General features: G+C 50.9%; 1 protein-coding gene across 1 annotated transcript in view; it reads right to left on the bottom strand.

Annotated features, from left to right (window-relative positions):
- The window catches only part of ESAM (endothelial cell adhesion molecule), a 144,087-nt gene that overhangs the window by 67,408 nt on the left and 50,513 nt on the right, over positions 1-26,166 (bottom strand).

Below are 26,166 nucleotides of genomic sequence, written 5' to 3'. Positions count from 1 at the left end.
CTGTGCAGCATGGAGGGGCAGTCTACTGTACTGCAACCAGTCCTGATCTTTAGGTGCAGGCACTTACGCAAGGTTCCCATCGGACACACGCGCTAATGTCCCACGGCGCGGTGAGCAGCAATCTGTCCTGACAATCAGATTTACCCCAGGACTTCATCAGACATATCGTGACACCTGCCCGTCACCGTAATCACAGTATAACAGTCGCCCCCAGCGCCTCCCGCCGTGCAACTAATGGAACTAGGAATCAATAATTAACCTAAACAGACTGATCTGCGGCAGGAATGACCAGAACGTGAACTATTTAACTATTACCGCTCCAGGGAAGAAAATTATATCATACAGCCCGAGATTATATTGTGTATATGTATATACTAGAGATCAGCGGTGACATCACTGAGAATGCCGCCTATCCATCACTAGAGATCAGCGATGACATCACTGAGAATGCCGCCTATCCATCACCAGAGATCAGCGGTGACATCACTGAGAATGCCGCCTATCCATCACCAGAGATCAGCGGTGACATCACTGAGAATGCCGCCTATCCATCACTAGAGATCAGCGGTGTCATCACTGAGAATGCCGCCTATCCATCACTAGAGATCAGCGATGACATCACTGAGAATGCCGCCTATCCATCACTAGAGATCAGCGATGACATCACTGAGAATGCCTCCTATCCATCACTAGAGATCAGCGGTGACATCACTGAGAATGCCGCCTATCCATCACTAGAGATCAGCGGTGACATCACTGAGAATGCCTCCTATCCATCACTAGAGATCAGCAGTGACATCACTGAGAATGCCGCCTATCCATCATCGGAGATCAGCGGTGACATCACTGAGAATGCCTCCTATCCATCACTAGAGATCAGCGGTGACATCACTGAGAATGCCGCCTATCCCTCACCAGAGATCAGCGGTGACATCACTGAGAATGCCGCCTATCCCTCACCAGAGATCAGCGGTGACATCACTGAGAATGCCGCCTATCCATCACCAGAGATCAGCGGTGACATCACTGAGAATGCCTCCTATCCATCACCAGAGATCAGAGGTGACATCACTGAGAATGCCGCCTATCCATCACCAGAGATCAGCGGTGACATCACTGAGAATGCCGCCTATCCCTCACCAGAGATCAGCGGTGACATCACTGAGAATGCCTCCTATCCCTCACCAGAGATCAGCGGTGACATCACTGAGAATGCCGCCTATCCATCATCGGAGATCAGCGGTGACATCACTGAGAATGCCTCCTATCCATCACTAGAGATCAGCGGTGACATCACTGAGAATGCCGCCTATCCCTCACCAGAGATCAGCGGTGACATCACTGAGAATGCCGCCTATCCCTCACCAGAGATCAGCGGTGACATCACTGAGAATGCCGCCTATCCATCACCAGAGATCAGCGGTGACATCACTGAGAATGCCTCCTATCCATCACCAGAGATCAGAGGTGACATCACTGAGAATGCCGCCTATCCATCACCAGAGATCAGCGGTGACATCACTGAGAATGCCGCCTATCCCTCACCAGAGATCAGCGGTGACATCACTGAGAATGCCTCCTATCCCTCACCAGAGATCAGCGGTGACATCACTGAGAATGCCGCCTATCCATCACCAGAGATCAGCGGTGACATCACTGAGAATGCCGCCTATCCATCACCAGAGATCAGCGGTGACATCACTGAGAATGCCTCCTATCCCTCACCAGAGATCAGCGGTGACATCACTGAGAATGCCGCCTATCCCTCACCAGAGATCAGCGGTGACATCACTGAGAATGCCGCCTATCCCTCACCAGAGATCAGGGGTGACATCACTGAGAATGCCTCCTATCCATCACCAGAGATCAGCGGTGACATCACTGAGAATGCCGCCTATCCATCACCAGAGATCAGCGGTGACATCACTGAGAATGCCGTCTATCCATCACCAGAGATCAGCGGTGACATCACTGAGAATGCCTCCTATCCATCACCAGAGATCAGCGGTGACATCACTGAGAATGCCGCCTATCCATCACTAGAGATCAGCGGTGACATCACTGAGAATGCCTCCTATCCATCACCAGAGATCAGCGGTGACATCACTGAGAATGCCTCCTATCCATCACCAGAGATCAGCGGTGACATCACTGAGAATGCCTCCTATCCATCACCAGAGATCAGCAGTGACATCACTGAGAATGCCGCCTATCCATCACCAGAGATCAGCAGTGACATCACTGAGAATGCCGCCTATCCATCACCAGAGATCAGAGGTGACATCACTGAGAATGCCTCCTATCCATCACCAGAGATCAGAGGTGACATCACTGAGAATGCCTCCTATCCATCACCAGAGATCAGTGGTGACATCACTGAGAATGCCGTCTATCCATCACCAGAGATCAGCCGTGACATCACTGAGAATGCCTCCTATCCATCACCAGAGATCAGCAGTGACATCACTGAGAATGCCGCCTATCCATCACCAGAGATCAGCAGTGACATCACTGAGAATGCCGCCTATCCATCACCAGAGATCAGAGGTGACATCACTGAGAATGCCTCCTATCCATCACCAGAGATCAGAGGTGACATCACTGAGAATGCCACCTATCCATCACCAGAGATCAGTGGTGACATCACTGAGAATGCCGTCTATCCATCACCAGAGATCAGCCGTGACATCACTGAGAATGCCTCCTATCCATCACCAGAGATCAGCGGTGACATCACTGAGAATACCGCCTATCCATCACCAGAGATCAGCAGTGACATCACTGAGAATGCCGTCTATCCATCACCAGAGATCAGCGGTGACATCACTGAGAATGCCTCCTATCCATCACCAGAGATCAGCGGTGACATCACTGAGAATGCCTCCTATCCATCACCAGAGATCAGCGGTGACATCACTGAGAATGCCGCCTATCCATCACTAGAGATCAGCGGTGACATCACTGAGAATGCCTCCTATCCATCACCAGAGATCAGCGGTGACATCACTGAGAATGCCTCCTATCCATCACCAGAGATCAGCGGTGACATCACTGAGAATGCCTCCTATCCATCACCAGAGATCAGCAGTGACATCACTGAGAATGCCGCCTATCCATCACCAGAGATCAGCAGTGACATCACTGAGAATGCCGCCTATCCATCACCAGAGATCAGAGGTGACATCACTGAGAATGCCTCCTATCCATCACCAGAGATCAGAGGTGACATCACTGAGAATGCCTCCTATCCATCACCAGAGATCAGTGGTGACATCACTGAGAATGCCGTCTATCCATCACCAGAGATCAGCCGTGACATCACTGAGAATGCCTCCTATCCATCACCAGAGATCAGCAGTGACATCACTGAGAATGCCGCCTATCCATCACCAGAGATCAGCAGTGACATCACTGAGAATGCCGCCTATCCATCACCAGAGATCAGAGGTGACATCACTGAGAATGCCTCCTATCCATCACCAGAGATCAGAGGTGACATCACTGAGAATGCCACCTATCCATCACCAGAGATCAGTGGTGACATCACTGAGAATGCCGTCTATCCATCACCAGAGATCAGCCGTGACATCACTGAGAATGCCTCCTATCCATCACCAGAGATCAGCGGTGACATCACTGAGAATACCGCCTATCCATCACCAGAGATCAGCAGTGACATCACTGAGAATGCCGTCTATCCATCACCAGAGATCAGCGGTGACATCACTGAGAATGCCTCCTATCCATCACCAGAGATCAGCGGTGACATCACTGAGAATGCCGCCTATCCATCACCAGAGATCAGCAGTGACATCACTGAGAATGCCGTCTATCCATCACCAGAGATCAGCGGTGACATCACTGAGAATGCCGTCTATCCATCACCAGAGATCAGCAGTGACATCACTGAGAATGCCGCCTATCCATCACCAGAGATCAGCAGTGACATCACTGAGAATGCCGTCTATCCATCACCAGAGATCAGCGGTGACATCACTGAGAATGCCTCCTATCCATCACCAGAGATCAGCGGTGACATCACTGAGAATGCCGCCTATCCATCACCAGAGATCAGCAGTGACATCACTGAGAATGCCGTCTATCCATCACCAGAGATCAGCGGTGAAATCACTGAGAATGCCTCCTATCCATGACCAGAGATCAGCGGTGAAATCACTGAGAATGCCGCCTATTCATCACCAGAGATCAGCAGTGACATCACTGAGAATGCCGCCTATCCCTCACCAGAGATCAGCGGTGACATCACTGAGAATGCCTCCTATCCATCACCAGAGATCAGCGGTGACATCACTGAGAATGCCGCCTATCCATCACCAGAGATCAGCAGTGACATCACTGAGAATGCCGTCTATCCATCACCAGAGATCAGCGGTGACATCACTGAGAATGCCTCCTATCCATCACCAGAGATCAGCGATGACATCACTGAGAATGCCGCCTATCCATCACTAGAGATCAGCGGTTACATCACTGAGAATGCCTCCTATCCATCACTAGAGATCAGCGGTGACATCACTGAGAATGCCGCCTATCCCTCACCAGAGATCAGCGGTGACATCACTGAGAATGCCGCCTATCCCTCACCAGAGATCAGCGGTGACATCACTGAGAATGCCGCCTATCCCTCACCAGAGATCAGCGGTGACATCACTGAGAATGCCGCCTATCCCTCACCAGAGATCAGGGGTGACATCACTGAGAATGCCTCCTATCCATCACCAGAGATCAGCGGTGACATCACTGAGAATGCCTCCTATCCATCACTAGAGATCAGTGGTGACATCACTGAGAATGCCGCCTATCCATCACCAGAGATCAGCGGTGACATCACTGAGAATGCCTCCTATCCATCACTAGGGATCAGCGGTGACATCACTGAGAATGCCTCCTATCCATCACCAGAGATCAGAGGTGACATCACTGAGAATGCCTCCTATCCATCACTAGGGATCAGCGGTGACATCACTGAGAATGCCGCCTATCCATCACCAGAGATCAGTGGTGACATCACTGAGAATGCCTCCTATCCATCACTAGGGATCAGCGATGACATCACTGAGAATGCCTCCTATCCATCACCAGAGATCAGCGGTGACATCACTGAGAATGCCTCCTATCCATCACTAGGGATCAGCGGTGACATCACTGAGAATGCCTCCTATCCATCACCAGAGATCAGCGGTGACATCACTGAGAATGCCTCCTATCCATCACCAGAGATCAGCGGTGACATCACTGAGAATGCCTCCTATCCATCACCAGAGATCAGCAGTGACATCACTGAGAATGCCTCCTATCCATCACCAGAGATCAGCAGTGACATCACTGAGAATGCCACCTATCCATCACCAGAGATCAGCAGTGACATCACTGAGAATGCCACCTATCCATCACCAGAGATCAGCAGTGACATCACTGACAATGCCTCCTATCCATCACCAGAGATCAGCAGTGACATCACTGAGAATGCCGCCTATCCATCACCAGAGATCAGCAGTGACATCACTGAGAATGCCACCTATCCATCACCAGAGATCAGCAGTGACATCACTGAGAATGCCTCCTATCCATCACCAGAGATCAGCAGTGACATCACTGAGAATGCCTCCTATCCATCACCAGAGATCAGCAGTGACATCACTGAGAATGCCACCTATCCATCACCAGAGATCAGCAGTGACATCACTGAGAATGCCTCCTATCCATCACCAGAGATCAGCAGTGACATCACTGAGAATGCCACCTATCCATCACCAGAGATCAGCAGTGACATCACTGAGAATGCCTCCTATCCATCACCAGAGATCAGCAGTGACATCACTGAGAATGCCTCCTATCCATCACCAGAGATCAGCACTGACATCACTGAGAATGCCACCTATCCATCACCAGAGATCAGCAGTGACATCACTGAGAATGCCACCTATCCATCACCAGAGATCAGCAGTGACATCACTGAGAATGCCTCCTATCCATCACCAGAGATCAGCAGTGACATCACTGAGAATGCCACCTATCCATCACCAGAGATCAGCAGTGACATCACTGAGAATGCCTCCTATCCATCACCAGAGATCAGCAGTGACATCACTGAGAATGCCTCCTATCCATCACCAGAGATCAGCAGTGACATCACTGAGAATGCCACCTATCCATCACCAGAGATCAGCAGTGACATCACTGAGAATGCCTCCTATCCATCACTAGAGATCAGAGGTGACATCACTGAGAATGCCTCCTATCCATCACCAGAGATCAGTGGTGACATCACTGAGAATGCCGTCTATCCATCACCAGAGATCAGCCGTGACATCACTGAGAATGCCTCCTATCCATCACCAGAGATCAGCAGTGACATCACTGAGAATGCCGCCTATCCATCACCAGAGATCAGCAGTGACATCACTGAGAATGCCGCCTATCCATCACCAGAGATCAGAGGTGACATCACTGAGAATGCCTCCTATCCATCACCAGAGATCAGAGGTGACATCACTGAGAATGCCACCTATCCATCACCAGAGATCAGTGGTGACATCACTGAGAATGCCGTCTATCCATCACCAGAGATCAGCCGTGACATCACTGAGAATGCCTCCTATCCATCACCAGAGATCAGCGGTGACATCACTGAGAATACCGCCTATCCATCACCAGAGATCAGCAGTGACATCACTGAGAATGCCGTCTATCCATCACCAGAGATCAGCGGTGACATCACTGAGAATGCCTCCTATCCATCACCAGAGATCAGCGGTGACATCACTGAGAATGCCGCCTATCCATCACCAGAGATCAGCAGTGACATCACTGAGAATGCCGTCTATCCATCACCAGAGATCAGCGGTGACATCACTGAGAATGCCGTCTATCCATCACCAGAGATCAGCAGTGACATCACTGAGAATGCCACCTATCCATCACCAGAGATCAGCAGTGACATCACTGAGAATGCCTCCTATCCATCACCAGAGATCAGCGGTGACATCACTGAGAATGCCGTCTATCCATCACCAGAGATCAGCGGTGACATCACTGAGAATGCCGCCTATCCATCACCAGAGATCAGCAGTGACATCACTGAGAATGCCGTCTATCCATCACCAGAGATCAGCGGTGACATCACTGAGAATGCCTCCTATCCATCACCAGAGATCAGCGGTGACATCACTGAGAATGCCGCCTATCCATCACCAGAGATCAGCAGTGACATCACTGAGAATGCCGTCTATCCATCACCAGAGATCAGCGGTGAAATCACTGAGAATGCCTCCTATCCATGACCAGAGATCAGCGGTGACATCACTGAGAATGCCGCCTATCCATCACTAGAGATCAGCGGTTACATCACTGAGAATGCCTCCTATCCATCACTAGAGATCAGCGGTGACATCACTGAGAATGCCTCCTATCCATCACCAGAGATCAGCGATGACATCACTGAGAATGCCGCCTATCCATCACTAGAGATCAGCGGTTACATCACTGAGAATGCCTCCTATCCATCACTAGAGATCAGCGGTGACATCACTGAGAATGCCGCCTATCCCTCACCAGAGATCAGCGGTGACATCACTGAGAATGCCGCCTATCCCTCACCAGAGATCAGCGGTGACATCACTGAGAATGCCGCCTATCCCTCACCAGAGATCAGCGGTGACATCACTGAGAATGCCGCCTATCCCTCACCAGAGATCAGGGGTGACATCACTGAGAATGCCTCCTATCCATCACCAGAGATCAGCGGTGACATCACTGAGAATGCCTCCTATCCATCACTAGAGATCAGTGGTGACATCACTGAGAATGCCGCCTATCCATCACCAGAGATCAGCGGTGACATCACTGAGAATGCCTCCTATCCATCACTAGGGATCAGCGGTGACATCACTGAGAATGCCTCCTATCCATCACCAGAGATCAGCGATGACATCACTGAGAATGCCGCCTATCCATCACTAGAGATCAGCGGTTACATCACTGAGAATGCCTCCTATCCATCACTAGAGATCAGCGGTGACATCACTGAGAATGCCGCCTATCCCTCACCAGAGATCAGCGGTGACATCACTGAGAATGCCGCCTATCCCTCACCAGAGATCAGCGGTGACATCACTGAGAATGCCGCCTATCCCTCACCAGAGATCAGCGGTGACATCACTGAGAATGCCGCCTATCCCTCACCAGAGATCAGGGGTGACATCACTGAGAATGCCTCCTATCCATCACCAGAGATCAGCGGTGACATCACTGAGAATGCCTCCTATCCATCACTAGAGATCAGTGGTGACATCACTGAGAATGCCGCCTATCCATCACCAGAGATCAGCGGTGACATCACTGAGAATGCCTCCTATCCATCACTAGGGATCAGCGGTGACATCACTGAGAATGCCTCCTATCCATCACCAGAGATCAGAGGTGACATCACTGAGAATGCCTCCTATCCATCACTAGGGATCAGCGGTGACATCACTGAGAATGCCGCCTATCCATCACCAGAGATCAGTGGTGACATCACTGAGAATGCCTCCTATCCATCACTAGGGATCAGCGATGACATCACTGAGAATGCCTCCTATCCATCACCAGAGATCAGCGGTGACATCACTGAGAATGCCTCCTATCCATCACTAGGGATCAGCGGTGACATCACTGAGAATGCCTCCTATCCATCACCAGAGATCAGCGGTGACATCACTGAGAATGCCTCCTATCCATCACCAGAGATCAGCGGTGACATCACTGAGAATGCCTCCTATCCATCACCAGAGATCAGCAGTGACATCACTGAGAATGCCTCCTATCCATCACCAGAGATCAGCAGTGACATCACTGAGAATGCCACCTATCCATCACCAGAGATCAGCAGTGACATCACTGAGAATGCCACCTATCCATCACCAGAGATCAGCAGTGACATCACTGAGAATGCCTCCTATCCATCACCAGAGATCAGCAGTGACATCACTGAGAATGCCGCCTATCCATCACCAGAGATCAGCAGTGACATCACTGAGAATGCCACCTATCCATCACCAGAGATCAGCAGTGACATCACTGAGAATGCCTCCTATCCATCACCAGAGATCAGCAGTGACATCACTGAGAATGCCTCCTATCCATCACCAGAGATCAGCAGTGACATCACTGAGAATGCCACCTATCCATCACCAGAGATCAGCAGTGACATCACTGAGAATGCCTCCTATCCATCACCAGAGATCAGCAGTGACATCACTGAGAATGCCACCTATCCATCACCAGAGATCAGCAGTGACATCACTGAGAATGCCTCCTATCCATCACCAGAGATCAGCAGTGACATCACTGAGAATGCCTCCTATCCATCACCAGAGATCAGCAGTGACATCACTGAGAATGCCACCTATCCATCACCAGAGATCAGCAGTGACATCACTGAGAATGCCACCTATCCATCACCAGAGATCAGCAGTGACATCACTGAGAATGCCTCCTATCCATCACCAGAGATCAGCAGTGACATCACTGAGAATGCCACCTATCCATCACCAGAGATCAGCAGTGACATCACTGAGAATGCCTCCTATCCATCACCAGAGATCAGCAGTGACATCACTGAGAATGCCTCCTATCCATCACCAGAGATCAGCAGTGACATCACTGAGAATGCCACCTATCCATCACCAGAGATCAGCAGTGACATCACTGAGAATGCCTCCTATCCATCACTAGAGATCAGCGGTGACATCACTGAGAATGCCTCCTATCCATCACCAGAGATCAGCGGTGACATCACTGAGAATGCCGCCTATCCCTCACCAGAGATCAGCGGTGACATCACTGAGAATGCCGCCTATCCATCACTAGAGATCAGCGGTGACATCACTGAGAATGCCGCCTATCCATCACCAGAGATCAGCGGTGACGTCACTGAGAATGCCGCTTATCCCTCACCAGAGATCAGCGGTGACATCACTGAGAATGCCGCCTATCCATCACTAGAGATCAGCGGTGACATCACTGAGAATGCCTCCTATCCATCACCAGAGATCAGTGGTTACATCACTGAGAATGCCGCCTATCCATCACCAGAGATCAGCGGTGACATCACTGAGAATGCCGCCTATCCTTCACCAGAGATCAGCGGTGACATCACTGAGAATGCCTCCTATCCATCACCAGAGATCAGAGGTGACATCACTGAGAATGCCACCTATCCATCACTAGAGATCAGCGGTGACATCACTGAGAATGCCGCCAATCCATCACCAGAGATCAGCGGTGACATCACTGAGAATGCCGCCTATCCATCACCAGAGATCAGTGGTGACATCACTGAGAATGCCGCCTATCCATCACCAGAGATCAGCGGTGACATCACTGAGATTGCCACCTATCCATCACCATAGATCAGCGGTGACATCACTGAGAATGCCGCCTATCCATCACTAGAGATCAGTGGTGACATCACTGAGAATGCCGCCTATCCATCACCAGAGATCAGAGGTGACATCACTGAGAATGCCACCTATCCATCACTAGAGATCAGCGGTGACATCACTGAGAATGCCGCCTATCCATCACCAGAGATCAGAGGTGACATCACTGAGAATGCCACCTGTCCATCACTAGAGATCAGCGGTGACATCACTGAGAATGCCGCCAATCCATCACCAGAGATCAGCGGTGACATCACTGAGAATGCCGCCTATCCATCACTAGAGATCAGCGGTGACATCACTGAGAATGCCGCCTATCCATCACTAGAGAACAGCGTTGACATGACTGAGAATGCCGCCTATCCATCACCAGAGATCAGAGGTGACATCACTGAGAATGCCACCTATCCATCACTAGAGATCAGCGGTGACATCACTGAGAATGCCGCCTATCCATCACCAGAGATCAGAGGTGACATCACTGAGAATGCCACCTATCCATCACTAGAGATCAGCGGTGACATCACTGAGAATGCCGCCAATCCATCACCAGAGATCAGCGGTGACATCACTGAGAATGCCGTCTATCCATCACTAGAGATCAGCGGTGACATCACTGAGAATGCCGCCTATCCATCACTAGAGAACAGCGTTGACATGACTGAGAATGCCTCCTATCCATCACCAGAGATCAGCGGTGACATCACTGAGAATGCCGTCTATCCATCACTAGAGATCAGCGGTGACATCACTGAGAATGCCGCCTATCCATCACTAGAGATCAGCGGTGACATCACTGAGAATGCCTCCTATCCATCACCAGAGATCAGCGGTGACATCACTGAGAATGCCGCCTATCCATCACCAGAGATCAGTGGTGACATCACTGAGAATGCCGCCTATCCATCACCAGAGATCAGCGGTGACATCACTGAGATTGCCACCTATCCATCACCATAGATCAGCGGTGACATCACTGAGAATGCCGCCTATCCATCACTAGAGATCAGTGGTGACATCACTGAGAATGCCGCCTATCCATCACCAGAGATCAGAGGTGACATCACTGAGAATGCCACCTATCCATCACTAGAGATCAGCGGTGACATCACTGAGAATGCCGCCTATCCATCACCAGAGATCAGAGGTGACATCACTGAGAATGCCACCTGTCCATCACTAGAGATCAGCGGTGACATCACTGAGAATGCCGCCAATCCATCACCAGAGATCAGCGGTGACATCACTGAGAATGCCGCCTATCCATCACTAGAGATCAGCGGTGACATCACTGAGAATGCCGCCTATCCATCACTAGAGAACAGCGTTGACATGACTGAGAATGCCGCCTATCCATCACCAGAGATCAGAGGTGACATCACTGAGAATGCCACCTATCCATCACTAGAGATCAGCGGTGACATCACTGAGAATGCCGCCTATCCATCACCAGAGATCAGAGGTGACATCACTGAGAATGCCACCTATCCATCACTAGAGATCAGCGGTGACATCACTGAGAATGCCGCCAATCCATCACCAGAGATCAGCGGTGACATCACTGAGAATGCCGTCTATCCATCACTAGAGATCAGCGGTGACATCACTGAGAATGCCGCCTATCCATCACTAGAGAACAGCGTTGACATGACTGAGAATGCCTCCTATCCATCACCAGAGATCAGCGGTGACATCACTGAGAATGCCGTCTATCCATCACTAGAGATCAGCGGTGACATCACTGAGAATGCCGCCTATCCATCACTAGAGATCAGCGGTGACATCACTGAGAATGCCTCCTATCCATCACCAGAGATCAGCGGTGACATCACTGAGAATGCCGCCTATCCATCACCAGAGATCAGCGGTGACATCACTGAGAATGCCGCCTATCCATCACTAGAGATCAGCGGTGACATCACTGAGAATGCCACCTATCCATCACCAGAGATCAGCGGTGACATCACTGAGAATGCCGTCTATCCATCACTAGAGATCAGCGGTGACATCACTGAGAATGCCGCCTATCCATCACCAGAGATCAGCGGTGACATCACTGAGAATGCCGTCTATCCATCTCTAGAGATCAGCGGTGACATCACTGAGAATGCCGCCTATCCATCACTAGAGATCAGCGGTGACATCACTGAGAAAGCCGCCTATCCATCACCAGAGATCAGCGGTGACATCACTGAGAATGCCGCCTATCCATCACCAGAGATCAGCGGTGACATCACTGAGAATGCCGCCTATCCATCACCAGAGATCAGCGGTGACATCACTGAGAATGCCGTCTATCCATCACTAGAGATCAGCGGTGACATCACTGAGAATGCCGCCTATCCATCACTAGAGATCAGCGGTGACATCACTGAGAATGCCTCCTATCCATCACTAGAGATCAGCGGTGACATCACTGAGAATGCCGCTTATCCATCACTAGAGATCAGCGGTGACATCACTGAGAATGCCTCCTATCCATCACCAGAGATCAGAGGTGACATCACTGAGAATGCCACCTATCCATCACTAGAGATCAGCGGTGACATCACTGAGAATGCCGCCTATCCATCACCAGAGATCAGCGGTGACATCACTGAGAATGCCGTCTATCCATCACTAGAGATCAGCGGTGACATCACTGAGAATGCCGCCTATCCATCGCTAGAGAACAGCGGTGACATCACTGAGAATGCTGCCTATCCATCACCAGAGATCAGCGGTGACATCACTGAGAATGCCGCCTATCCATCACCAGAGATCAGCGGTGACATCACTGAGAATGACGCCTATCCATCACCAGAGATCAGAGGTGACATCACTGAGAATGCCACCTATCCATCACTAGAGATCAGCGGTGACATCACTGAGAATGCCACCTATCCATTATCGGAGATCAGCGGTGACATCACTGAGATTGCCGCCTATCCATCACCAGAGATCAGAGGTGACATCACTGAGAATGCCACCTATCCATCACTAGAGATCAGCGGTGACATCACTGAGAATGCCGCCTATCCATCACCAGAGATCAGCGGTGACATCACTGAGAATGCCACCTATCCATCACCAGAGATCAGTGGTGACATCACTGAGAATGCCGCCTATCCATCACTAGAGATCAGCGGTGACACCACTGAGAATGCCGCCTATCCATCACCAGAGATCAGCGGTGACATCACTGAGAATGCCGCCTATCCATCACCAGAGATCAGCGGTGACATCACTGAGAATGCCACCTATCCATCATCGGAGATCAGCGGTGACATCACAGAGAATGCCGCCTATCCATCACTAGAGATCAGCGGTGACATCACTGAGAATGCTGCCTATCCATCACCAGAGATCAGCGGTGAAATCACAGAGAATGTCGCTTATCCATCACTAGAGATCAGCGGTGACATCACTGAGAATGCCGCTTATCCATCACTAGAGATCAGCGGTGACATCACTGAGAATGCCTCCTATCCATCACCAGAGATCAGCGGTGACATCACTGAGAATGCTGCCTATCCATCACCAGAGATCAGCGGTGACATCACTGAGAATGCTGCCTATCCATCACCGGAGATCAGCGGTGACATCACTGAGAATGCTGCCTATCCATCAGCAGAGATCAGCGGTGACATCACTGAGAATGCTGCCTATCCATCACCGGAGATCAGCGGTGACATCACTGAGAATGCCGCTTATCCATCACTAGAGATCAGCGGTGACATCACTGAGAATGCCGCCTATCCATCACCAGAGATCAGCGGTGACATCACTGAGAATGCTGCCTATCCATCACCGGAGATCAGCGGTGAAATCACAGAGAATGCCGCCTATCCATCACTAGAGATCAGCGGTGAAATCACAGAGAATGCCGCCTATCCATCACGGGAGATCAGCGGTGACATCACAGAGAATGCCGCCTATCCATCACCGGAGATCAGCGGTGACATCACTGAGAATGCCGCCTATCCATCACCGGAGATCAGCGGTGACATCACTGAGAATGCCGCCTATCCATCACCAGAGATCACCATTGGCATCACTGAGAATGTCGCCTATCCATCACCGGAGATCAGCGGTGACATCACTGAGAATGCCGCCTATCCATCACCAGAGATCAGCGGTGACATCACTGAGAATGCCACCTATCCATCATCGGAGATCAGCGGTGACATCACAGAGAATGCCGCCTATCCATCACTAGAGATCAGCGGTGACATCACTGAGAATGCCGCCTATCCATCACCAGAGATCAGCGGTGACATCACTGAGAATGCCTCCTATCCATCACCAGAGATCAGCGGTGACATCACTGAGAATGCCGCCTATCCCTCACCAGAGATCAGCAGTGACATCACTGAGAATGCCTCCTATCCCTCACCAGAGATCAGCAGTGACATCACTGAGAATGCCGCCTATCCATCACCAGAGATCAGCGGTGACATCACTGAGAATGCCGCCTATCCATCACTAGAGATCAGAGGTGACATCATTGAGAATGCCGCCTATCCATCACCAGAGATCAGCGGTGACATCACTGAGAATGACTCCTATCCATCACTAGGGATCAGCGGTGACATCACTGAGAATGCCGCCTATCCATCACTAGAGATCAGAGGTGACATCATTGAGAATGCCTCCTATCCATCACCAGAGATCAGAGGTGACATCATTGAGAATGCCGCCTATCCATCACTAGAGATCAGCGGTGAAATCACAGAGAATGCTGCTTATCCATCACTAGAGATCAGCGGTGACATCACTGAGAATGCCGCCTATCCATCACCAGAGATCAGCGGTGACATCACTGAGAATGCCGCCTATCCATCACTAGAGATCAGCGGTGACATCACTGAGAATGCCGCCTATCCATCACTAGAGATCAGCGGTGACATCACTGAGAATGTCGCCTACCCATCACTAGAGATCAGCGGTGACATCACTGAGAATGCCACCTATCCATCATCGGAGATCAGCGGTGACATCACAGAGAATGCCGCCTATCCATCACTAGAGATCAGCGGTGACATCACTGAGAATGCCGCCTATCCATCACCAGAGATCAGAGGTGACATCATTGAGAATGCCGCCTATCCATCACTAGAGATCAGCGGTGAAATCACAGAGAATGCTGCTTATCCATCACTAGAGATCAGCGGTGACATCACTGAGAATGCCGCCTATCCATCACCAGAGATCAGCGGTGACATCACTGAGAATGCCGCCTATCCATCACTAGAGATCAGCGGTGACATCACTGAGAATGCCACCTATCCATCATCGGAGATCAGTGGTGACATCACAGAGAATGCCGCCTATCCATCACTAGAGATCAGCGGTGACATCACTGAGAATGCCGCCTATCCATCACCAGAGATCAGCGGTGACATCACTGAGAATGCCGCCTATCCATCACTAGAGATCAGCGGTGACATTACTGAGAATGCCACCTATCAATCATCGGAGATCAGTGGTGACATCACAGAGAATGCCGCCTATCCATCACTAGAGATCAGCGGTGACATCACTGAGAATGCCGCCTATCCATCACTAGAGATCAGCGGTGACATCACTGAGAATGCCTCCTATCCATCACTAGAGATCAGAGGAGACATCACTGAGAATGCCACCTATCCATCATCGGAGATCAGTGGTGACATCACTGAGAATGCCGCCTATCCCTCACCAGAGATCAGCGGTGACATCACTGAGAATGCCGCCTATCCATCACTAGAGATCAGCGGTGACATCACTGAGAATGCCGCCTATCCATCACCAGAGATCAGCTGTGACATCACTGAGAATGCCACCTATCCATCATCGGAGATCAGTGGTGACATCACTGAGAATGCCGCCTATCCCTCACCAGAGATCAGCGGTGACATCACTGAGAATGCCGCCTATCCATCACTAGAGATCAGCGGTGACATCATTGAGAATGCCGCCTATCCATCACTAGGGATCAGCGGTGACATCACTGAGAATGCCGCCTATCCCTCACCAGAGATCAGCGGTGACATCACTGAGAATGCCGCCTATCCCTCACCAGAGATCAGGGGTGACATCACTGAGAATGCCTCCTATCCATCACCAGAGATCAGTGGTGACATCACTGAGAATGCCGCCTATCCCTCACCAGAGATCAGGGGTGACATCACTGAGAATGCCGCCTATCCCTCACCAGAAATCAGCGGTGACATCACTGAGAATGCCGCCTATCCATCACTAGAGATCAGCGGTGACATTACTGAGAATGCCACCTATCCATCATCGGAGATCAGTGGTGACATCACAGAGAATGCCGCCTATCCATCACTAGAGATCAGCGGTGACATCACTGAGAATGCCGCCTATCCATCACTAGAGATCAGCGGTGACATCACTGAGAATGCCTCCTATCCATCACTAGAGATCAGAGGAGACATCACTGAGAATGCCACCTATCCATCATCGGAGATCAGTGGTGACATCACTGAGAATGCCGCCTATCCCTCACCAGAGATCAGCGGTGACATCACTGAGAATGCCGCCTATCCATCACTAGAGATCAGCGGTGACATCACTGAGAATGCCGCCTATCCATCACCAGAGATCAGCTGTGACATCACTGAGAATGCCACCTATCCATCATCGGAGATCAGTGGTGACATCACTGAGAATGCCGCCTATCCCTCACCAGAGATCAGCGGTGACATCACTGAGAATGCCGCCTATCCATCACTAGAGATCAGCGGTGACATCATTGAGAATGCCGCCTATCCATCACTAGGGATCAGCGGTGACATCACTGAGAATGCCGCCTATCCCTCACCAGAGATCAGCGGTGACATCACTGAGAATGCCGCCTATCCCTCACCAGAGATCAGGGGTGACATCACTGAGAATGCCTCCTATCCATCACCAGAGATCAGTGGTGACATCACTGAGAATGCCGCCTATCCCTCACCAGAAATCAGCGGTGACATCACTGAGAATGCCGCCTATCCCTCACCAGAGATCAGCGGTGACATCACTGAGAATGCCGCCTATCCCTCACCAGAGATCAGCGGTGACATCACTGAGAATGACGCCTATCCCTCACCAGAGATCAGGGGTGACATCACTGAGAATGCCACCTATCCATCACCAGAGATCAGCGGTGACATCACTGAGAATGCCTCCTATCCATCACCAGAGATCAGCGGTGACATCACTGAGAATGCCGCCTATCCATCACCAGAGATCAGCGGTGACATCACTGAGAATGCCGCTTATCCATCACCAGAGATCAGAGGTGACACCACTGAGAATGCCGCCTATCCATCACCAGAGATCAGCTGTGACATCACTGAGAATGCCGCCTATCCATCACCAGAGATCAGAGGTGACATCACTGAGAATGCCACCTATCCATCACTAGAGATCAGCGGTGACATCACTGAGAATGCCGCCTATCCATCATCGGAGATCAGCGGTGACATCACAGAGAATGCCGCCTATCCATCACCAGAGATCAGCGGTAACATCACTGAGAATGCCACCTATCCATCACCAGAGATCAGCGGTGACATCACTGAGAATGCCACCTATCCATCACCAGAGATCAGCGGTGACATCACTGAGAATGCCGCCTATCCATCATCGGAGATCAGCGGTGACATCACAGAGAATGCCTCCTATCCATCACCAGAGATCAGCGGTGACATCACTGAGAATGCCTCCTATCCATCACCAGAGATCAGCGGTGACATCACTGAGAATGCCTCCTATCCATCACCAGAGATCAGCGGTGACATCACTGAGAATGCCACCTATCCATCACCAGAGATCAGCGGTGACATCACTGAGAATGCCGCCTATCCATCATCGGAGATCAGCGGTGACATCACAGAGAATGCCGCCTATCCATCACCAGAGATCAGCGGTGACATCACTGAGAATGCCGCCTATCCATCACTAGAGATCAGCGGTGAAATCACAGAGAATGCCGCCTATCCATCACCGGAGATCAGCGGTGACATTACAGAGAATGCCGCCTATCCATCACCGGAGATCAGCGGTGACATCACTGAGAATGCCGCCTATCCATCACCGGAGATCAGCAGTGACATCACTGAGAATGCCGCCTATCCATCACCAGAGATCACCAGTGACATCACTGAGAATGTCGCCTATCCATCACCGGAGATCAGCGGTGACATCACAGAGAATGCCGCCTATCCATCACCGGAGATCAGCGGTGACATCACTGAGAATGCCGCCTATTCATCACCAGAGATCAGCGGTGACATCACTGAGAATGCCACCTATCCATCATCGGAGATCAGCGGTGACATCACAGAGAATGCCGCCTATCCATCACTAGAGATCAGAGGTGACATCACTGAGAATGCTGCCTATCCATCACCGGAGATCAGCGGTGAAATCACAGAGAATGCCGCTTATCCATCACTAGAGATAAGCGGTGACATCACTGAGAATGCCGCTTATCCATCACTAGAGATCAGCGGTGACATCACTGAGAATGCCTCCTATCCATCACCAGAGATCAGCGGTGACATCACTGAGAATGCCACCTATCCATCATCGGAGATCAGTGGTGACATCACAGAGAATGCCGCCTATCCATCACCAGAGATCAGAGGTGACATCACTGAGAATGCCGCCTATCCATCACCAGAGATCAGAGGTGACATCACTGAGAATGCCACCTATCCATCACCAGAGATCAGAGGTGACATCACTGAGAATGCCACCTATCCATCACCAGAGATCAGCGGTGACATCACTGAGAATGCCGCCTATCCATCACCAGAGATCAGAGGTGACATCACTGAGAATGCCTCCTATCCATCACTAGAGATCAGCGGTGACATCACTGAGAATGCCACCTATCCATCACTAGAGATCAGCGGTGACATCACTGAGAATGCCTCCTATCCATCACCAGAGATCAGTGGTGACATCACTGAGAATGCCACCTATCCATCACTAGAGATCAGCGGTGACATCACTGAGAATGCCGCCTATCCATCACCAGAGATCAGAGGTGACATCACTGAGAATGCCTCCTATCCATCACTAGAGATCAGCGGTGACATCACTGAGAATGCCACCTATCCATCACTAGAGATCAGCGGTGACATCACTGAGAATGCCTCCTATCCATCACCAGAGATCAGCGGTGACATCACTGAGAATGCCACCTATCCATCATCGGAGATCAGTGGTGACATCACTGAGAATGCCGCCTATCCATCACTAGAGATCAGCGGTGACATCACTGAGAATGCCGCCTATCCATCACCAGAGATCAGCGGTGACATCACTGAGAATGCCGCCTATCCATCACCAGAGATCAGCGGTGACATCACTGAGAATGCCACCTATCCATCATCGGAGATCAGTGGTGACATCACTGAGAATGCCGCCTATCCATCACCAGAGATCAGCGGTGACATCACTGAGAATGCCGCCTATCCATCACCAGAGATCAGCGGTGACATCACTGAGAATGCCTCCTATCCATCACCAGAGATCAGCGGTGACATCACTGAGAATGCCGCCTATCCCTCACCAGAGATCAGCGGTGACATCACTGAGAATGCCTCCTATCCATCATCGGAGATCAGTGGTGACATCACTGAGAATGCCGCCTATCGATCACCAGAGATCAGCGGTGACATCACTGAGAATGCCGCCTATCCATCACCAGAGATCAGCGGTGACATCACTGAGAATGCCTCCTATCCATCACCAGAGATCAGCGGTGACATCACTGAGAATGCCGCCTATCCCTCACCAGAGATCAGCGGTGACATCACTGAGAATGCCACCTATCCATCATCGGAGATCAGTGGTGACATCACAGAGAATGCCGCCTATCCATCACCAGAGATCAGAGGTGACATCACTGAGAATGCCACCTATCCATCACCAGAGATCAGCGGTGACATCACTGAGAATGCCACCTATCCATCACTAGAGATCAGCGGTGACATCACTGAGAATGCCTCCTATCCATCACCAGAGATCAGTGGTGACATCACTGAGAATGCCGCCTATCCATCACCAGAGATCAGCGGTGACATCACTGAGAATGCCGCCTATCCATCATCGGAGATCAGTGGTGACATCACTGAGAATGCCGCCTATCCATCACCAGAGATCAGCGGTGACATCACTGAGAATGCCGCCTATCCATCACCAGAGATCAGCGGTGACATCACTGAGAATGCCGCCTATCCCTCACCAGAGATCAGCGGTGACATCACTGAGAATGCCACCTATCCATCACTAGAGATCAGCAGTGACATCACTGAGAATGCCTCCTATCCATCACTAGAGATCAGCGGTGACATCACTGAGAATGCCTCCTATCCATCACCAGAGATCAGCGGTGACATCACTGAGAATGCCGCCTATCCCTCACCAGAGATCAGCGGTGACATCACTGAGAATGCCACCTATCCATCACTAGAGATCAGCAGTGACATCACTGAGAATGCCTCCTATCCATCACTAGAGATCAGCGGTGACATCACTGAGAATGCCGCCTATCCATCACTAGAGATCAGCGGTGACATCACTGAGAATGCCGCCTATCCATCACTAGACATCAGCGGTGACTTCACTGAGAATGCCGCCTATCCATCACTAGAGATCAGCGGTGACATCACTGAGAATGCCTCCTATCCATCACCAGAGATCAGTGGTGACATCACTGAGAATGCCGCCTATCCATCACCAGAGATCAGCGGTGACATCACTGAGAATGCCACCTATCCATCATCGGAGATCAGTGGTGACATCACTGAGAATGCCTCCTATCCATCACCAGAGATCAGCGGTGACATCACTGAGAATGCCACCTATCCATCATCGGAGATCAGTGGTGACATCACTGAGAATGCCGCCTATCCATCACCAGAGATCAGCGGTGACATCACTGAGAATGCCGCCTATCCATCACCAGAGATCAGCGGTGACATCACTGAGAATGCCTCCTATCCATCACCAGAGATCAGCGGTGACATCACTGAGAATGCCGCCTATCCATCACTAGAGATCAGCGGTGACATCACTGAGAATGCCACCTATCCATCATCGGAGATCAGCGGTGACATCACAGAGAATGCCGCCTATCCATCACTAGAGATCAGCGGTAACATCACTGAGAATGCTGCCTATCCATCACCGGAGATCAGCGGTGAAATCACAGAGAATGCCGCCTATCCATCACTAGAGATCAGCGGTGAAATCACAGAGAATGCCGCCTATCCATCACCGGAGATCAGCGGTGACATTACAGAGAATGCCTCCTATCCATCACCGGAGATCAGCGGTGACATCACTGAGAATGCCGCCTATCCATCACCGGAGATCAGCGGTGACATCACTGAGAATGCCGCCTATCCATCACCAGAGATCACCAGTGACATCACTGAGAATGTCGCCTATCCATCACCGGAGATCAGCGGTGACATCACAGAGAATGCCGCCTATCCATCACCGGAGATCAGCGGTGACATCACTGAGAATGCCGCCTATCCATCACCAGAGATCAGCGGTGACATCACTGAGAATGCCACCTATCCATCATCGGAGATCAGCGGTGACATCACAGAGAATGCCGCCTATCCATCACTAGAGATCAGCGGTGACATCACTGAGAATGCCGCTTATCCATCACTAGAGATCAGCGGTGACATCACTGAGAATGCCACCTATCCATCATCGGAGATCAGCGGTGACATCACTGAGAATGCTGCCTATCCATCACCGGAGATCAGCGGTGAAATCACAGAGAATGCCGCTTATCCATCACTAGAGATCAGCGGTGACATCACTGAGAATGCCGCTTATCCATCACTAGAGATCAGCGGTGACATCACTGAGAATGCCTCCTATCCATCACCAGAGATCAGCGGTGACATCACTGAGAATGCCACCTATCCATCATCGGAGATCAGTGGTGACATCACAGAGAATGCCGCCTATCCATCACCAGAGATCAGAGGTGACATCACTGAGAATGCCGCCTATCCATCACCAGAGATCAGAGGTGACATCACTGAGAATGCCGCCTATCCATCACCAGAGATCAGAGGTGACATCACTGAGAATGCCACCTATCCATCACCAGAGATCAGAGGTGACATCACTGAGAATGCCACCTATCCATCAACAGAGATCAGTGGTGACATCACAGAGAATGCCGCCTATCCATCACCAGAGATCAGAGGTGACATCACTGAGAATGCCGCCTATCCATCACCAGAGATCAGCGGTGACATCACTGAGAATGCCGCCTATCCATCACCAGAGATCAGAGGTGACATCACTGAGAATGCCTCCTATCCATCACTAGAGATCAGCGGTGACATCACTGAGAATGCCACCTATCCATCACTAGAGATCAGCGGTGACATCACTGAGAATGCCGTCTATCCATCACTAGAGATCAGCGGTGACATCACTGAGAATGCCTCTTATCCATCACCAGAGATCAGTGGTGACATCACTGAGAATGCCACCTATCCATCATCGGAGATCAGTGGTGACATCACTGAGAATGCCGCCTATCCATCACTAGAGATCAGCGGTGACATCACTGAGAATGCCACCTATCCATCACCAGAGATCAGCGGTGACATCACTGAGAATGCCACCTATCCATCATCGGAGATCAGTGGTGACATCACTGAGAATGCCGCCTATCCATCACTAGAGATCAGCGGTGACATCACTGAGAATGCCGCCTATCCATCACCAGAGATCAGCGGTGACATCACTGAGAATGCCGCCTATCCATCACCAGAGATCAGCGGTGACATCACTGAGAATGCCACCTATCCATCACCAGAGATCAGCGGTGACATCACTGAGAATGCCTCCTATCCATCATCGGATATCAGTGGTGACATCACTGAGAATGCCGCCTATCGATCACCAGAGATCAGCGGTGACATCACTGAGAATGCCGCCTATCCATCTCCAGAGATCAGCGGTGACATCACTGAGAATGCCTCCTATCCATCACCAGAGATCAGCGGTGACATCACTGAGAATGCCGCCTATCCCTCACCAGAGATCAGCGGTGACATCACTGAGAATGCCACCTATCCATCATCGGAGATCAGTGGTGACATCACAGAGAATGCCGCCTATCCATCACCAGAGATCAGAGGTGACATCACTGAGAATGCCACCTATCCATCACTAGAGATCAGCGGTGACATCACTGAGAATGCCTCCTATCCATCACTAGAGATCAGCGGTGACATCACTGAGAATGCCACCTATCCATCACTAGAGATCAGCGGTGACATCACTGAGAATGCCACCTATCCATCACTAGAGATCAGTGGTGACATCACTGAGAATGCCGCCTATCCATCACTAGAGATCAGCGGTGACATCACTGAGAATGCCACCTATCCATCACTAGAGATCAGCGGTGACATCACTGAGAATGCCACCTATCCATCACTAGAGATCAGTGGTGACATCACTGAGAATGCCGCCTATCCATCACCAGAGATCAGCGGTGACATCACTGAGAATGCCACCTATCCATCATCGGAGATCAGTGGTGACATCACTGAGAATGCCGCCTATCCATCACTAGAGATCAGCGGTGACATCACTGAGAATGCCGCCTATCCATCACCAGAGATCAGAGGTGACATCACTGAGAATGCCGCCTATCCATCACCAGAGATCAGCGGTGACATCACTGAGAATGCCTCCTATCCATCACCAGAGATCAGCGGTGACATCACTGAGAATGCCGCCTATCCCTCACCAGAGATCAGCGGTGACATCACTGAGAATGCCACCTATCCATCATCGGAGATCAGTGGTGACATCACTGAGAATGCCGCCTATCCATCACCAGAGATCAGCGGTGACATCACTGAGAATGCCGCCTATCCATCACCAGAGATCAGCGGTAACATCACTGAGAATGCCTCCTATCCATCACCAGAGATCAGCGGTGACATCACTGAGAATGCCGCCTATCCCTCACCAGAGATCAGCGGTGACATCACTGAGAATGCCACCTATCCATCATCGGAGATCAGTGGTGACATCACTGAGAATGCCGCCTATCCATCACCAGAGATCAGCGGTGACATCACTGAGAATGCCGCCTATCCATCACCAGAGATCAGCGGTGACATCACTGAGAATGCCGCCTATCCATCACCAGAGATCAGCGGTGACATCACTGAGAATGCCTCCTATCCATCACCAGAGATCAGCGGTGACATCACTGAGAATGCCGCCTATCCCTCACCAGAGATCAGCGGTGACATCACTGAGAATGCCACCTATCCATCATCGGAGATCAGTGGTGACATCACTGAGAATGCCGCCTATCCATCACCAGAGATCAGCGGTGACATCACTGAGAATGCCGCCTATCCATCACCAGAGATCAGCGGTAACATCACTGAGAATGCCTCCTATCCATCACCAGAGATCAGCGGTGACATCACTGAGAATGCCGCCTATCCCTCACCAGAGATCAGCGGTGACATCACTGAGAATGCCTCCTATCCATCATCGGAGATCAGTGGTGACATCACTGAGAATGCCGCCTATCGATCACCAGAGATCAGCGGTGACATCACTGAGAATGCCGCCTATCCATCACCAGAGATCAGCGGTGACATCACTGAGAATGCCTCCTATCCATCATCGGAGATCAGCGGTGACATCACTGAGAATGCCGCCTATCCATCACCAGAGATCAGCGGTGACATCACTGAGAATGCCGCCTATCCATCACCAGAGATCAGCGGTGACATCACTGAGAATGCCGCCTATCCATCACCAGAGATCAGCGGTGACATCACTGAGAATGCCGCCTATCCATCACCAGAGATCAGCGGTGACATCACTGAGAATGCCGCCTATCCATCACCAGAGATCAGCAGTGACATCACTGAGAATGCCTCCTATCCATCACCAGAGATCAGCGGTGACATCACTGAGAATGCCGCCTATCCCTCACCAGAGATCAGCGGTGACATCACTGAGAATGCCTCCTATCCATCACTAGAGATCAGCAGTGACATCACTGAGAATGCCTCCTATCCATCACTAGAGATCAGCGGTGACATCACTGAGAATGCCGCCTATCCATCACTAGAGATCAGCGGTGACACCACTGAGAATGCCGCCTATCCATCACTAGAGATCAGCGGTGACACCACTGAGAATGCCTCCTATCCATCATCGGAGATCAGTGGTGACATCACAGAGAATGCCACCTATCCATCACCAGAGATCAGCGGTGACATCACTGAGAATGCCGCCTATCCATCACCAGAGATCAGCGGTGACATCACTGAGAATGCCACCTATCCATCATCGGAGATCAGTGGTGACATCACTGAGAATGCCGCCTATCCATCACTAGAGATCAGCGGTGACATCACTGAGAATGCCGCCTATCCATCACCAGAGATCAGCGGTGACATCACTGAGAATGCCGCCTATCCATCACCAGAGATCAGCGGTGACATCACTGAGAATGCCACCTATCCATCACCAGAGATCAGCGGTGACATCACTGAGAATGCCTCCTATCCATCATCGGATATCAGTGGTGACATCACTGAGAATGCCGCCTATCGATCACCAGAGATCAGCGGTGACATCACTGAGAATGCCGCCTATCCATCTCCAGAGATCAGCGGTGACATCACTGAGAATGCCTCCTATCCATCACCAGAGA

Source organism: Phyllobates terribilis, unplaced genomic scaffold, assembly GCF_046119375.1.
Source record: "Phyllobates terribilis strain yellow unplaced genomic scaffold, ASM4611937v1 Scaffold_12__6_contigs__length_324123572, whole genome shotgun sequence".
NCBI classification, from domain to species: Eukaryota; Metazoa; Chordata; class Amphibia; order Anura; family Dendrobatidae; genus Phyllobates; species Phyllobates terribilis.
This window is presented reverse-complemented; position numbering and strand designations above follow the sequence as displayed.